Below are 12540 nucleotides of genomic sequence, written 5' to 3'. Positions count from 1 at the left end.
AGGAACCCAAGCAGCCGAATCCAAAAGCTGATGGGGAGATAGGAAAGGCTGTGATTCTAAAGTTTTTATTCCCTTTGGAGCGGAGGAGATAAGACCTGGCAGTTGGGTTTCTGGCAGTTGCTTCCTGCCAAGGAATGGCAGCAGGACAGTTTCCCAAGACAGTTGAACCAACAGCGGAGAGTTAAGCAGGCAGGGAACTGGGTGTGGAATAGCCCTAGAATGTGTTTTTTTCTTCCATTATTTCTTTCTCACTCTGCTTGGGAGAATGGGAGCTTTTATCTTCCCTGGCAGAAGTGCAGTTGCTGCCAAAGTCCATGCAAAGCCCAATAGTGACCCAGCCTTCCCTTTGCTTCCTTTCTTCTTCCCTCACTGCTGCACAGCTCCCTCAGGCCAGAACCTCACTGCTGCTGCTGCTGCTGCTGCTGCTGCCTCACGGGAGGATTCAGAGCTGCATCCAGGCCCTTCCAGGGGATGTGCAGGTGCTCAGGAGTCTGAGGCTTCCCCACCAGCTGCCAAGAAAGTCTGTGCCTCCTCTGGACTTTTTGGGGCTTCACCAGTGGAACCATCAAGGGAGCTCATCCGCAAATTCAATCTGCGCAAGCTCACCATTCCGCTGGTGCGCATCGACCCTGAAGCTGCCAGCAGGGCCCTTCGAGAGGGCAGCAGCTGCAAATCTTCAGAGCAGCACAGCGCAGCCAACAGTGCTGCCTCACCTGGGGATTCAGAGGTGCTTCCAGGCCCCTCCAGGATGAGTGCAGCTGCTCAAGTGTGTGAGGCTTCCACAGAACCTCCTGAGGAAGAGTTTGTCACATCTGGACCTCTTGGGGCTTCATCAGTGGAGCCAGGCACAGACACATTTCAATTTCAGCCTGAGTCTGTCATTCCACAAGGTCCCGTGAACCACCAAAGCACTCTGGTGGCAGTTCCAGAGAGCAGCAGCTGCACATTTCCTGAGCAGCACTTGCCAGCCTACTGGCCATCAGGTAGGGGAAGAGTTTCTATCCTTGCTTTTCAGAACAATCATGAAAATTGACTGTTTGAAATATTTTCCTGCAGTGCTCTGTCATGGGTTGATCTCAAGTGCAAGTCAGGTAGAAATGTCAAGTCTGCTAGGAAACATGACAACAAAATGAATTTCTTTCTGCTTTTCCTTTCCTTGCTGCCGTTTTGGAGTGGGTTCTTTGCATTTTCCAGACAGCCTCTCTGTAGGGGTGCAAGGGCAAGGCAAATAACCTTTGTCCACGACTGGTCAGTGTCAGGTAAACTCTTTTTTTGAATGAAGTCAAACTAGGACCCTGATAGGATATTGAGAGTTTGCAGGTTGTCTCTCCTTCAGATAATGTTATTAAAATTCAACGAGCTCTGTGCATCCCCTGAGCAGCTGCAGCTATAGAATTCAGCCTCACCCACAAGGATACTTTTTAGAAGAAACTCACAGTTTAAGTTTAGGATGTGTGTCTGCAGGTGTGGGCTCTTCCTGGGTGAATCTGCTTTCTGTGGTCTGTTATTATGAGAAACTACAAAGCCATCGACTCCAAAAGCTGATGGGGAGATAGAGAAGGCAGTGATTATAAAGTGCTTTTGTGTATATACAGATCAATTTTAGAATCCATCCTTTCATATACATACACATAATTCAGAAGAAAGATTTTTAAGAGGGAGAGCTCACTCTCCCAATTCCCTGGGAAGTTTGAGTATGTTTCCAGGATTGGGGTTGCTGTGTGCTTCCTGTGGTGTTTGATCCAAGGCAGCATAGAGCTCCGTGTCCCAAAGCCACATTCTGGAGCCTGACCAATGTGTTTGAACTCTTGCAGCCACTCCAGGCACTTCAGCCCCCAGTGCTCCAGCTGGCTATGCTGGTTATGCACCATGGAGAGCCCCCAGGTGGCTCTGGGATACTCCTGGGGAAGAGGAATTGCCCCCGCTGGATCTGGACATGGTGCTTGAGACACTGGAGGAGATGCTTTCGTCCTCCCCGCCTGAAAGGTCTCCCTCTGCTCAGGTAACTCTGCTGAACAGGGATGAAAGGGGCTGACTGAGAGCTTTTGAAAGTTGTTACTTGGCTGAGAAGCAAAGGCTTCTTGAATTCAGTTGTGAATGGACAGGGAAGGATTTTCTTGGTAAAATAAGGTTTCTAAAAGAAGAGGAATGAGAAAATCACTCCCCTGAGTGAGGATGAGAGGTGTGAGCCTGTGTCGGCCAAGTTTCAGTGCTCCTTTTCCTGGGAAGAATTCCTCCTGTGGGGCCATTTGTGATGAGGAAGTGAAAGCTTTGTGCATTCTACCAGTCTTTGTTTGATGGGAAAGAAGAGAAGAGTGTTTGGAGAATGGCACTGAAGGCAAAGTGTGCCATGCAGGGAGGGGCATGTGAGAGGTGCCTCTGTTGCAGCAGCAGATGTGGGCTCTGCCTCTTTTGTGTTGGAAGGCCAAGGCAAAGCAAGGGCTGGGCTGCAGCTGCTGCTGCTGTGTGAGCCCTGTCATGTGTGTAGGTGCTCCCAGAGCCATGTTTGGGGATGGGCTGGAGCTGCAGCTTTCTTGTCCTCTCAGTAAGGTGGTGCCTGCAGTCCAGTTTCTATCTGGGAAATCCTTAGCTGGGCAAAATGCCCAGTCTTGCTGTCCATGTTCCAGAGCTTAATCACCTTGCTGTTGGGCATCTGTATGGGAAGAGATGTGTGTTCCCATGCAATCTCTACAAAGCTGCAGCCTGGATGAGACTGTTCTGCACAGGGCTGTGGAGGGAGGAGCACCTCCCTGATCCAGGAACTGGCAGGACTCCTTCCTTAGCAGCCATCCATGTGTTCAGTGTCACCCCCACATTCAGCATTGTCAGCTTTGACAGCTTTTGGACCATGTTGGAGGAGTCAAATCTGAATTTTGAAGGTGTTTGTGGCCCAGATTTCTTGTTAGGAACAAGAGATTAGGTATGTGTGCCATGAATGCATTGTGTAACTGGTGAGAAGGGTTTATTTCTTTCTGTTTCTCTTTCAAGGGGAATATTAATGTTGCCTCTGAGCCTTCAGAAGGGGAGCCTATGAACAGCACTGCAGCAGAGGGAGGTTTGCCTGGCACTGCGAGCTCTGGGAACAGTTCCCAGGAACCCAAGGAGCTTGGTAAGGACAGAGCCCCCATTGGTTTAGAGAGATGTGAGAGGGCTGCTCTGCCTGCCTCTGACAGGCAGGGAGATCAGAAGAGTTGAGTTCTTGTCTGCAGGATTGGTGCTTCCCATGCCTTTAGTTCAAATCCTGCACTGAGACAACCTCCCCAAGCCCTGCCCTCCTCGCTTCTCCAGAGGCTCTGACACTGAGTCCTCTGGTGTGGCAAGAGAGCCAGGAATAAACCTCACCTTGTGGGATTCATGTCACCAAGCTGGGTATCCCAATTTGGATTCATAACTCAGCTCACAGCACCCTTCAGTTTCAGCCATTTCAGTGAGGACTGAGGTCTCTCTGTCAGCACAGAGAAAGAACAAGGCTGGGCTTCTTTGTGGCAGCTGGGACTGTGTGTTTCAAGCTCTCATGGGAGCCATTTGCGCTGTGAGTGCTGTGAGTTTATTGGGAAACTTCAAAAGATCAAATGTTTTGAAAACTTGGAAGGATTCCAGCTCTTTAAAGAGCAGGCCTGAAATTCCCAATTGAGAGTCTGCCTTCCAGGCCATCTCTTACAGTCTTTGACAGAAGGACAGTTACTTCCAAAGGGAAAGATGGACGGAGGCCAATATTGACTGGATGTTCCCTTTGCTTCCCAGATATCCATCTGATCTACCTTGCCAGGAGGGCTGCCCTGCGTGCCAGGGAGAAACCGGGGGAGAGCCTGTGACCATCGGGCAGGTGGAACCCCACTGTTTATAGATACATTTAGAGATTTCTATAGTTATATGTAGTTACTTTTATAGATTTTCAGATTTGCATATATATATGTATAGGGTAATATTAATATCTATATATATATGTTATTATTTTTATTACTAGTAATGCATTTTAATAACTATTAATTAAATATTTATATTTATATTTATATTTATATTTATATTTATATTTATATTTATATTTATATTTATACATATTTCTTTAGTTAAAGGTGAGCTGTGTAGGGCTAGGGTGCATTTTTAAGGTGTTTCCCCTCTCTGATTCCTTTTCCATCTCTTGTTTGTCCCCTGTGCCCCTCTGTCCCCTGTTCCTGTGCTGGTCCGAGCTGGGGCCGGGCCGGGCGGAGCAGCAGTTCCAGCCCCGGGTGTCCCTGGAGCGGTGGCAGCTGCCGCTGGCCCCAGGCAGAGTCCCCTGAGGAGCTGCTGAGGGACGGTGAGACTGAGGGGCTGAGGGGCTGAGGGGGCGCTGGCACTGAAGGGACGGTGACCTTGAGGTGCTGCTGGGGCTGAGGGTGTGGGGCAGCAGAGGGCAATGGTGGCACTGAGGGGACAGGGAAGTGGCACAGGCTGAGGGGGGTGACGGGTCTGAGGGGATGGGATGGGTCAGAAGGGACTGAGGGGGTGAGAGGACTGCGGGGGTCTGAAGAAGCTGAAGGGGACTCGGGGTTTGCCGAGAGCATGGCGGGGCTGAGGGGATGGAGGGGCCAGCAGGGAGCACAGAGGGGTCCGGGACTGCAGCTCTGCCAGGCCTTGGAACCAATTCCTGAGCCTCCGTTTTTGCCACAGCTGCAGTGAAGACATTGCAGACAGCAGGAGGAGTGACAGGAGCCAGCAGGGAGAAGCCAAAGGCCCCGAGCAAGAGCAGTGAGCAGGAGCTGCTGCTGGCACAGAGGCTGGTGAGGCCCCAGGGCCGGTGGGGCAGGGTGGGGTGAGGGTGCCGTGGGCTGTGGCCGTGGGCAGTGCCCGGCACAGGGGCAGGAGCGGCCCTGCCCGTGCTGGGGCTGCTCGGCGCAGCTGCCCCGGCCGGCACAGGGGCTGTCCTGGGGCAAGGCAGCTGTGCCGGCAGGGCCCGGGAGCTGTGCCGGCTGTGCCGGGGCTGCGGGACAGTCCCGCCGCGCTGCGCTCGCCACACCCTGGCCCCTCGGCCTGCTGCTGCTTTCCAGCAATCCTGGAGGGGACTGAGATTTTCTCCTCCCTGATGGAAGTGCAGGTGCTGCCAAGGGAAAGGCCCTGCTCCTGACTCAGTGTTCCCTTTGCTTCCCAGATGTCCCGTCTGCTGCCTCTGTCCAGGAGAGCTGCTCTGCATGGGATGAAGGGACCGAGGGAGAGGATTTGAAGATGGGGATGCTGGAATCCAATTTTCTGTTTTGAGTTCTCTTTAAACATACATGAGCTTGAATGTAGAGAGGGATAATTATATGGATATTTTCTTATGTGGGTTGCTATTTGTATAGGAATATTTCCATATATCTGTTATATTTATGGATTACCTATGTATATCTGTGTATATATACATATATATATGTAATTACATATAAGTGTATTTGTATATCTAAGTATGTTACTTATGTAACATGATGAATACACGTATATGTTGTTATATCTGTCTTCTATTTCCTGGGTTTTCATTTGTGTAGATATCTATTTGTATTGATGCTGTTATAGGTATATTACATTTAAAAGGGTATATTGGTATTTGCGTTGGTGTATATATTCTATTTTTTTTCTATGTATATTAATCTATTTCTACATGTAATTTTTTTTACATTTATGTAGAGAGGTATTGCTCAATATTTGTATTGATGCTGTTGCATGGATATTTTTTGGTACAGTGATATTTTATATTGATAGGTTTGGTTTATGTATCTATTTAGTGTTTAATATGTAATGTTTAATCTCTATGTAGACCAGGAGATTGTTATAGTTATATCTGTATTTTTTATATGTGTATACACATGTATTTAATTATAATTAAACATGTATGGAGTACTATATTTGTATAACATTATCTGTTGAGTTCTTAGTGTAGGGCTATTTAGAGGGGGAGTGCATATGTTCATGTTTTTATATGGGCTGTACACTTGTATGTAATAAATTAAGTAGTTAAGCACCTAAGTGATCTTTGTGTATAGTGAGTTGTTTTAGAGTTTGGCAGTAAATTAGGTTTTTGTTAACTTAAGTTGATATTTATATATTTTTGCATAGCATTGTTTTAGTAATGTAATAAATCCCTTTTTTTAACATTAACTGAGATCTGTATAGTTCTGTATTGTCAGCGTGGGTGTAGCAATTTGTAATAAATGACATTTTTCAACTGAAATCGATTCTTGTGTATGTGTTGATCAGCAGTGCAGCTGTAACAATCTGCAAGAAATGGCATTTGCCAGCTGAGATGGGTGTTGTGTGATTTGTGCTATCCAAAGCAATGAGCAGATGTAAAGGTGATGATGCTGGGGGATTTTGGCCATGAAAATCTCCAGCCATGCCCAGCACATGCCCTGTGTGCATTCAGGCGCAGATTTGGGATGGCAGCAGAGCCACACATTTCCTAAGAACTCCCTGCAAAGCCTGCTGAGAATACTCTGGGACTCCACTGAGTGTAGAACTGCTCTGCGAATTTTCAGATCATTCAATTGATCTTTGGTTCTTTATATGCAAACATATCTATATATATCTGTGTGTGTGTGTGTGTGTGTGTGTGTGTGTGTGTGTGTAGGCAGTACTTAGTGACATGGAACATACTTGATTGTGGAAACTGAAATGGATATTTCTATCTTTATCTATAGAGTCAGCAGAGTTGCACCATTCTGTAGCCATCATTGACTTGAAATTGGTCATTGTACATAAGCATCGCAGTCATAGCAATCTGTAATAAATTTCCCCTTGAAACTGCAATTGGCTTTGGGGCACTTCTCATTTCCATGATGAGTGACCACATCAATGTTTTCCCAATATCTTCAGTGGTCATTAAGCATTGGTGAGTGTATGACAGGCTGTGGCACCCAATTCCTCACAGGTCTGTCAATCTGTGGGTAATAGAACCTGTCTGAGGTTATTTGTCTGTGAGTTGTGGTCCATGTCTAGAACCCCCTGAGGCAGCACCCTCGCTGGGTAGGGGAAAAATGTAATGGGATTATGACATTCATTCTCTTTTCACACGTTTGAACTAAGCTGTTGCGTCAACTTAATAAGGAAAATGATAGATTTTCTTTAGTCATTCAGTGTGGAATAAAATGGTGTAGGAATAGCCACAAACTAAACTGTAGGAACAGTTCTTGGTCTAAGAGGACACTGGGTGCAAGAAAGCAGCACAATGTTAATGATTCACCTCTTAGGTAAAACCGAAATGGTTGATGGTGTAAATCTACTTTGTGTTGGAAATAACCAATGGGCTGGGGCTCAAGTCTGGGAGTCCAACATTTGAAAAAGAGACCTGGTAAAGCCAGTCCAAGGTGCAGACAGGCATTTGGCTCAAGGCAAGAGGGAGCTTGTCCTGGCAGCCCTGGGAGGGACTGCAGGCAGAGGAGCTGCCGGCGGCAGGGAGCAGCTCCTGCTGGCACTGCAAGGGAAGGAGCGGCAGCGTGCAGGAGGAGCGGGCACATTGCTGATGGACAACGGAGCTGCTCCTGAGCCACCAACGGGACCCTCCTGGCACTGCAGTTACTGCTCAGTTCCAGGGTAATCCAAGCTGGAAGCCAAAGCCCGAGCAAGAAAAAAAAACATAGCAGAAGTAGGAGTTGAAATCAGAGTTTGTTATTGAAGTTATTGAAGTCATTGAAGTCATTGATTGTTCTCACAGCTCAGCCTCATATAATGTTGCAGCCCCAAGCAGTTACAGCTCTCAAGCACTCACATCCCCAAGTCAGAATTTCCCCCCAGTTACAGAATCAGCCTATTGTTTCCATTACTTGGCAGCCTTACAAAACCACACAGTTTCAAAAAACTCATAGCTACACATGAAGCTCTTTCCTTCATAGCTGTGGTTTCTTATTCCATGGTGTAAGTCAGTCTAATGTTTCTCTGATCTGCCTCAGAACCATCATCAGAGACTGGACACTGAGATTGCTCCACTTGCCCTGAACCAGAGCTCCAGCCTGGCCCAGGTGGATGCTTGTGGGCCAAGGGCTGTTTGTAGCTGTGCCTGGTGCTTGTCATGGGATGCTGCAGGGTGCAGGTTATCACACCCTGTCCCTGCACCTGCGTCATGGGGCTACGATCTCCACACACAATAGTCCATAAATCTCCCCACCTTTTGGGCAGAGGCCACTCACTTTGGAAAAGGACTATAAAAAGTGACTTTCTTAAAGAAGACTCCGAGATCTCTTTCTCCCCAACGGATTGAAGTCACGCGTCTCATCTCATCAGACGATCACGAGGATACATCCCATCTGTTGGTAAATATATCTCATCTTTCTCTCTCTATCCTTTTTACTTCATCTCTCTCTCTCTCCCTCTCTCTGTCTCTCTCTCACACACACACACACACACACAAAGCTTTATTGCTAACATGCAATAAACAGCATTGCTGCTTTCTGCTAAACAAACGTGAATCTCTTGCCTTTTGTCTTTTTCACCCTGGGGTCGAACGAACCATCACAACTCCTACTCGGGTTCAGCGGATCATGACAAAACTAGAGAACCTGGGTTCTCTCCTGACTGCCTACTTTTATGTCTGTCCCCTCCCTTCTTATCCTACTTTGTATTTGGTCTGATGTTCATCCTTGCCTCACTCTCAGCTCACAGTAACACCCTACAAACTGACTAGAACAAATCCAAACCATAAATAACACCTAGAAGCAACAACTTCCATCCTTTTTTCTAATAACCTTTCGGCTGCAGCAAAATATTACCACGTATCTCACAGAGGGAATCGAGGATGAGCCTGAGGCTTTTGCTTGATTAGTGAACTGATTTGGAAGGGAGCAGAAGAGTTTCAGCAGGTGATTTTGAATTTGTGAAAGAAAGACCCAAAGTGGTTTCAGTCTGCACAAGCATGTTCAAGGTTCATTGACAAAATGCTGGTTTGCAATTCCCAGAGAAGGAACGTGTTGAGAAAAGGTATAACTGTAACAAATAATGAATTCTTTAGCTTTAACAGACAGTGCTGAGACCTCTCTTCCTTAATTTCCATGATGATGCGTGCAAGTGTCTATATTAGACTTGAGAAGAAAGAGCATGGTCCACCTAAGAAGGATGCTGGAATGCATTCAGGGGGAAGAAAATGGTTTGAGGAGGCCCTTGATCATCAGAGGAGAATTTGAGGGATGGGATATTCCCCAAATGACAACCAGAGACCCTCAATTAACCCCTAACCTCCTGCTAATAATTGCTGAGTAATTGTCAAGTAATTTGGGAGAGTGCTGAGCCTGTGAGTTTCAGCAAAGTAATGAGAGTGTCTTAGTTGCATGGTTACAAACGAGTAGGTGAGATTTCGGTGCAAGCACATTTAGAAAAGTGATTCTTCATGCAGTCAGCACTGAAATAAAGTAATGCCTCCTTTCTCACCCTGACCTGGCAGTGGGGATTGGGTCCCGCTGGGTAACTTTCACTGTAGTCACTTCTATTGAAACGTGAAAATTGAATATTTTCCATCAGTTCCCCTCTGGTTTATCTTTCTGGGGCCCAAAGCTCTCTGTGCTGCAGGTGCCCTGGGTGTGTGCAGAGCAATGCAGCCCCACAAACCCCATGGTTTCCCCAGGCTGTCATACCCTGTTCCCAGGTGTGCCCAGCTGTGGCAGCAGACAGAGCCCCAGCGCAGTGGGCGCCGTGCCCTGCCCAGCCGGGGCTCTGAGCACAGAGCAGCAGCAGCGCCAGCACCTTTCAGCCCATCCTGCCCTGCCTCCCCCTGGGACACAGAAGCCTCTGGAAATCAGCACCGCCAGTCACGTTCCAGCTTGGAGCAACTCCTGCAGCCAGGCAAATCCTGCCTGATTGGCTGCTTCCAAATAGGAATAAAGGCAGAGGGAGAGACGTACATACAGAGAAGCCCTGGGCTTGTCCAAATAGACAAATGTATGGGGGAATGTGTTAGGAATTATGACAGCTGTTATGCTAATACTGCTTTCTCTCCTGCCCTTTTCTCTCTTCACATTTCCTTTCCTTTTCCCTCTCACATTTCCTCCTATTCCCAATTGCAATTCTCCCAGTTTTCCTGGCATGTTTCCTCACAAATTTTACTAATTTCTGCCACTTTTTTCAGCTCACATTTTCCACACATTTTCCAAACACTTTTCGTCTCACATTTCCGCACCATCGCACTAGTTTCCTGTTCTTTCTCCTCCCTCATGTTTCTCGCAATTTTTCTATCTCATATCCTTTTTTTTTGTGCCCTTGTGTTTCTCCTTTACTCAGTCATGTTCCTCGAAGTTTTCTCCTCATGTTTGCAACTTTTCCCCTGATGTTTCCCAGCCTTTTCTTCTCACATTTCTCACACTTTTTCTGTCACATCTAAAATTCTTTAGTCTCATGTTCCTCACAGTTTGTCTGTCCCATTTTGTGCCCTTTTTTCACTTAGGTTTTCTGCCTATTTCTGCCCTCAGGTTTCTCGCTCTATCCTCCTCAGGATTCTCACAATATTCCCTTCACATTTTCTGCCTGTTTCTCTCTCTTTGCCAGTAAAGATTATCATTCTATTCCCCTCACATTTCCCTCCATTTTCTCCCCTACATTTCTCACCCTTTTCCACTCAGGTTTCCTACCCTCTTCTTCCCTCGCACTTTTCTCCTACTTCCACTCACATTTCTCACACTTGGCACCTCATGTTTTCAGCCTTTTCCCCCCTCACATTTCTTCACCCACTGGTTCCTGTCAGTGACTGTTTCTCATCAGTAGTTCATGGGCTCATTTTCTTTTATTCCTGCAATCCCCTCCACAAAATAATGGGTGCCAGAGAAGCAGACCAAGAAGACTGGGACAATTAATGCTGATAACAACCCAGAGACAGTGGGTTCTGTCAGCAAGCTCAGAAACTATGAGAGTGTGATCAATGGCCCGAGGCAAGCTCATGTCTCTGCTGTGGTTAAGGAGCTCAAAGAGGAGTTAAAGGAAGAGATGAGGGAGATAAGGGAAGGGGTGAGGAAGATCAGTGCAGCATCAGTGCGAATCACAGGCCCCAAAATCAGAGCCCAACATCCCCCAGCTAGGGAGAGAGGAGACACCCCATGAGCTGACCTGTGGTTCTTTTTGCACAACCATGGGGAAATCATGAAAAGGCAAAATGAGAAACCCACTTCTGTGCTGGCAGCACGGGTGCATCAACTCAGGGAGGGAAGCACTAAGAGAGGGAGTTCCACTCAAGTGAAGGCAGCCTCAACCTCCCATGACCAAGCCAGGTATTGCAGAAAGGAAGATGACCTGTGGGATCCTCTTAAAAGAACCTCTAGTATGTATGCCCAGGAAGGAAATGATAACCAGGGTAAGAGGGGCCCTGCCTCTAGCCAGGGAGAGGCACAGAACAGCCAGGTCTTTTGGATGGAGTAGATCCAATGGCCTGGCACATCAGAGCCTTTAGTTGATCCTGGTGCACAGTGTACCCCAATGCCCCTGGGACATGTAGGGCAGAACCTGTTTCCATTGCTGGGGTGATGGGGGATCACAGGAATTGACTGCTGGAGGCTGAAATGAGCCTGACTGGGAAGGGGTGGCAGAAACATCCCAGTGTGACTGGCCCAGAGGCTCCATGAATTCTGGGCATATTCTTCCTCTGGAATGGCTATTACAAAGACCCAAAGGGACTCAGGTGGGCTTTTGGAGCAGCTGCTGTAGAGGCAGAGGGCATTGAGAAATTAAACACCTTGCCTGGACTATCAGAAAACCCATCTACAGGAGGTTCCTGAAGGTGAAAGTGCAACAAGTACCAACTGCCACCTCAACAGCACACAGCCAGCAGCATCAGATGAATCAAGATGCCATTATCCCCACCCATAAAATTTCGGCTAGAAAGTCAAAGGGTGCTCAGTAAAACCCACTCACCCTTCAACAGCCCCAGTTTGCCTGTGGGCAAGTCTGACAGACAATAGAAATTGAATGTAGGCTACTGTGCCTTGAATGAAGGGACTCCACTGTGGGAGTTAAGACAGAGCACTGTGGATTTAATTAGCATAAGCAGCTTGATTACCAAGATGCCTTGGCAAGAGCAAACAGAGCTTTGAAGACTCCATGAAGATTGGATAAATACTGGTGACTGAAAGAGGAATGAATCAAATGGAAATATTGCAAAATGTACAAGCTTGTTTGTGTGATGTTTACCCCAACCAATGTGGTAAAATATTACCAGCTTCCCTAAAAATGGTATATAAGCACATGTAGCTGAGAGTAAATTTGGATTCTGATCAGCAGTCAGTAGACCCCCTCTCTCTTCCAGCCGTTGATTCTCCAGTGCTGAGCGCTGCCGTGCCGGACACGCTGGATCTCCAGGAGAAGCTGGAGCCCAAGGCAGCAAAGTGGCTCCATTGACATTGCCAATGCATTTTTCTCCATTCCTTTGGCAGCAGAGTGCAGGCCTCAGTTTGCTTTCACCTGGGGGCACGTGCAGCACACCTGGAACCGACTGCCCCAGGGGTGGAAACACAGCCCCACCATCTGCCACAGGCTTATCCAGGCTGCACTGGAAAAGGGTAAAGCTCCAAAACATCTGCAATACATCAATAACATCATTGTGTGGGGGAACAGGGCAAT

General features: G+C 47.4%; 1 long non-coding RNA gene across 2 annotated transcripts; it reads left to right on the top strand.

Moving 5' to 3' along the window:
* The first annotated feature begins 914 nt into the window (after positions 1–914).
* Positions 915–3814, top strand: LOC306816598. Of its 2 annotated transcripts, none has more exons than XR_013777722.1 (3): positions 915–983; positions 1824–2002; positions 3745–3814. It is a non-coding gene; the product is annotated as an uncharacterized lncRNA (long non-coding RNA). The 2 variants fall into 2 exon arrangements; XR_013777723.1 differs by lacking the exon at positions 3745–3814 and adding an exon at positions 2989–3025.
* The last annotated feature ends 8726 nt before the right edge of the window (positions 3815–12540 follow it).

The sequence above is a fragment of the Erithacus rubecula genome (genome assembly GCF_903797595.1).
Source record: "Erithacus rubecula genome assembly, contig: scaffold_711_arrow_ctg1, whole genome shotgun sequence".
NCBI lineage: Eukaryota > Metazoa > Chordata > Aves > Passeriformes > Muscicapidae > Erithacus > Erithacus rubecula.
This window is presented reverse-complemented; position numbering and strand designations above follow the sequence as displayed.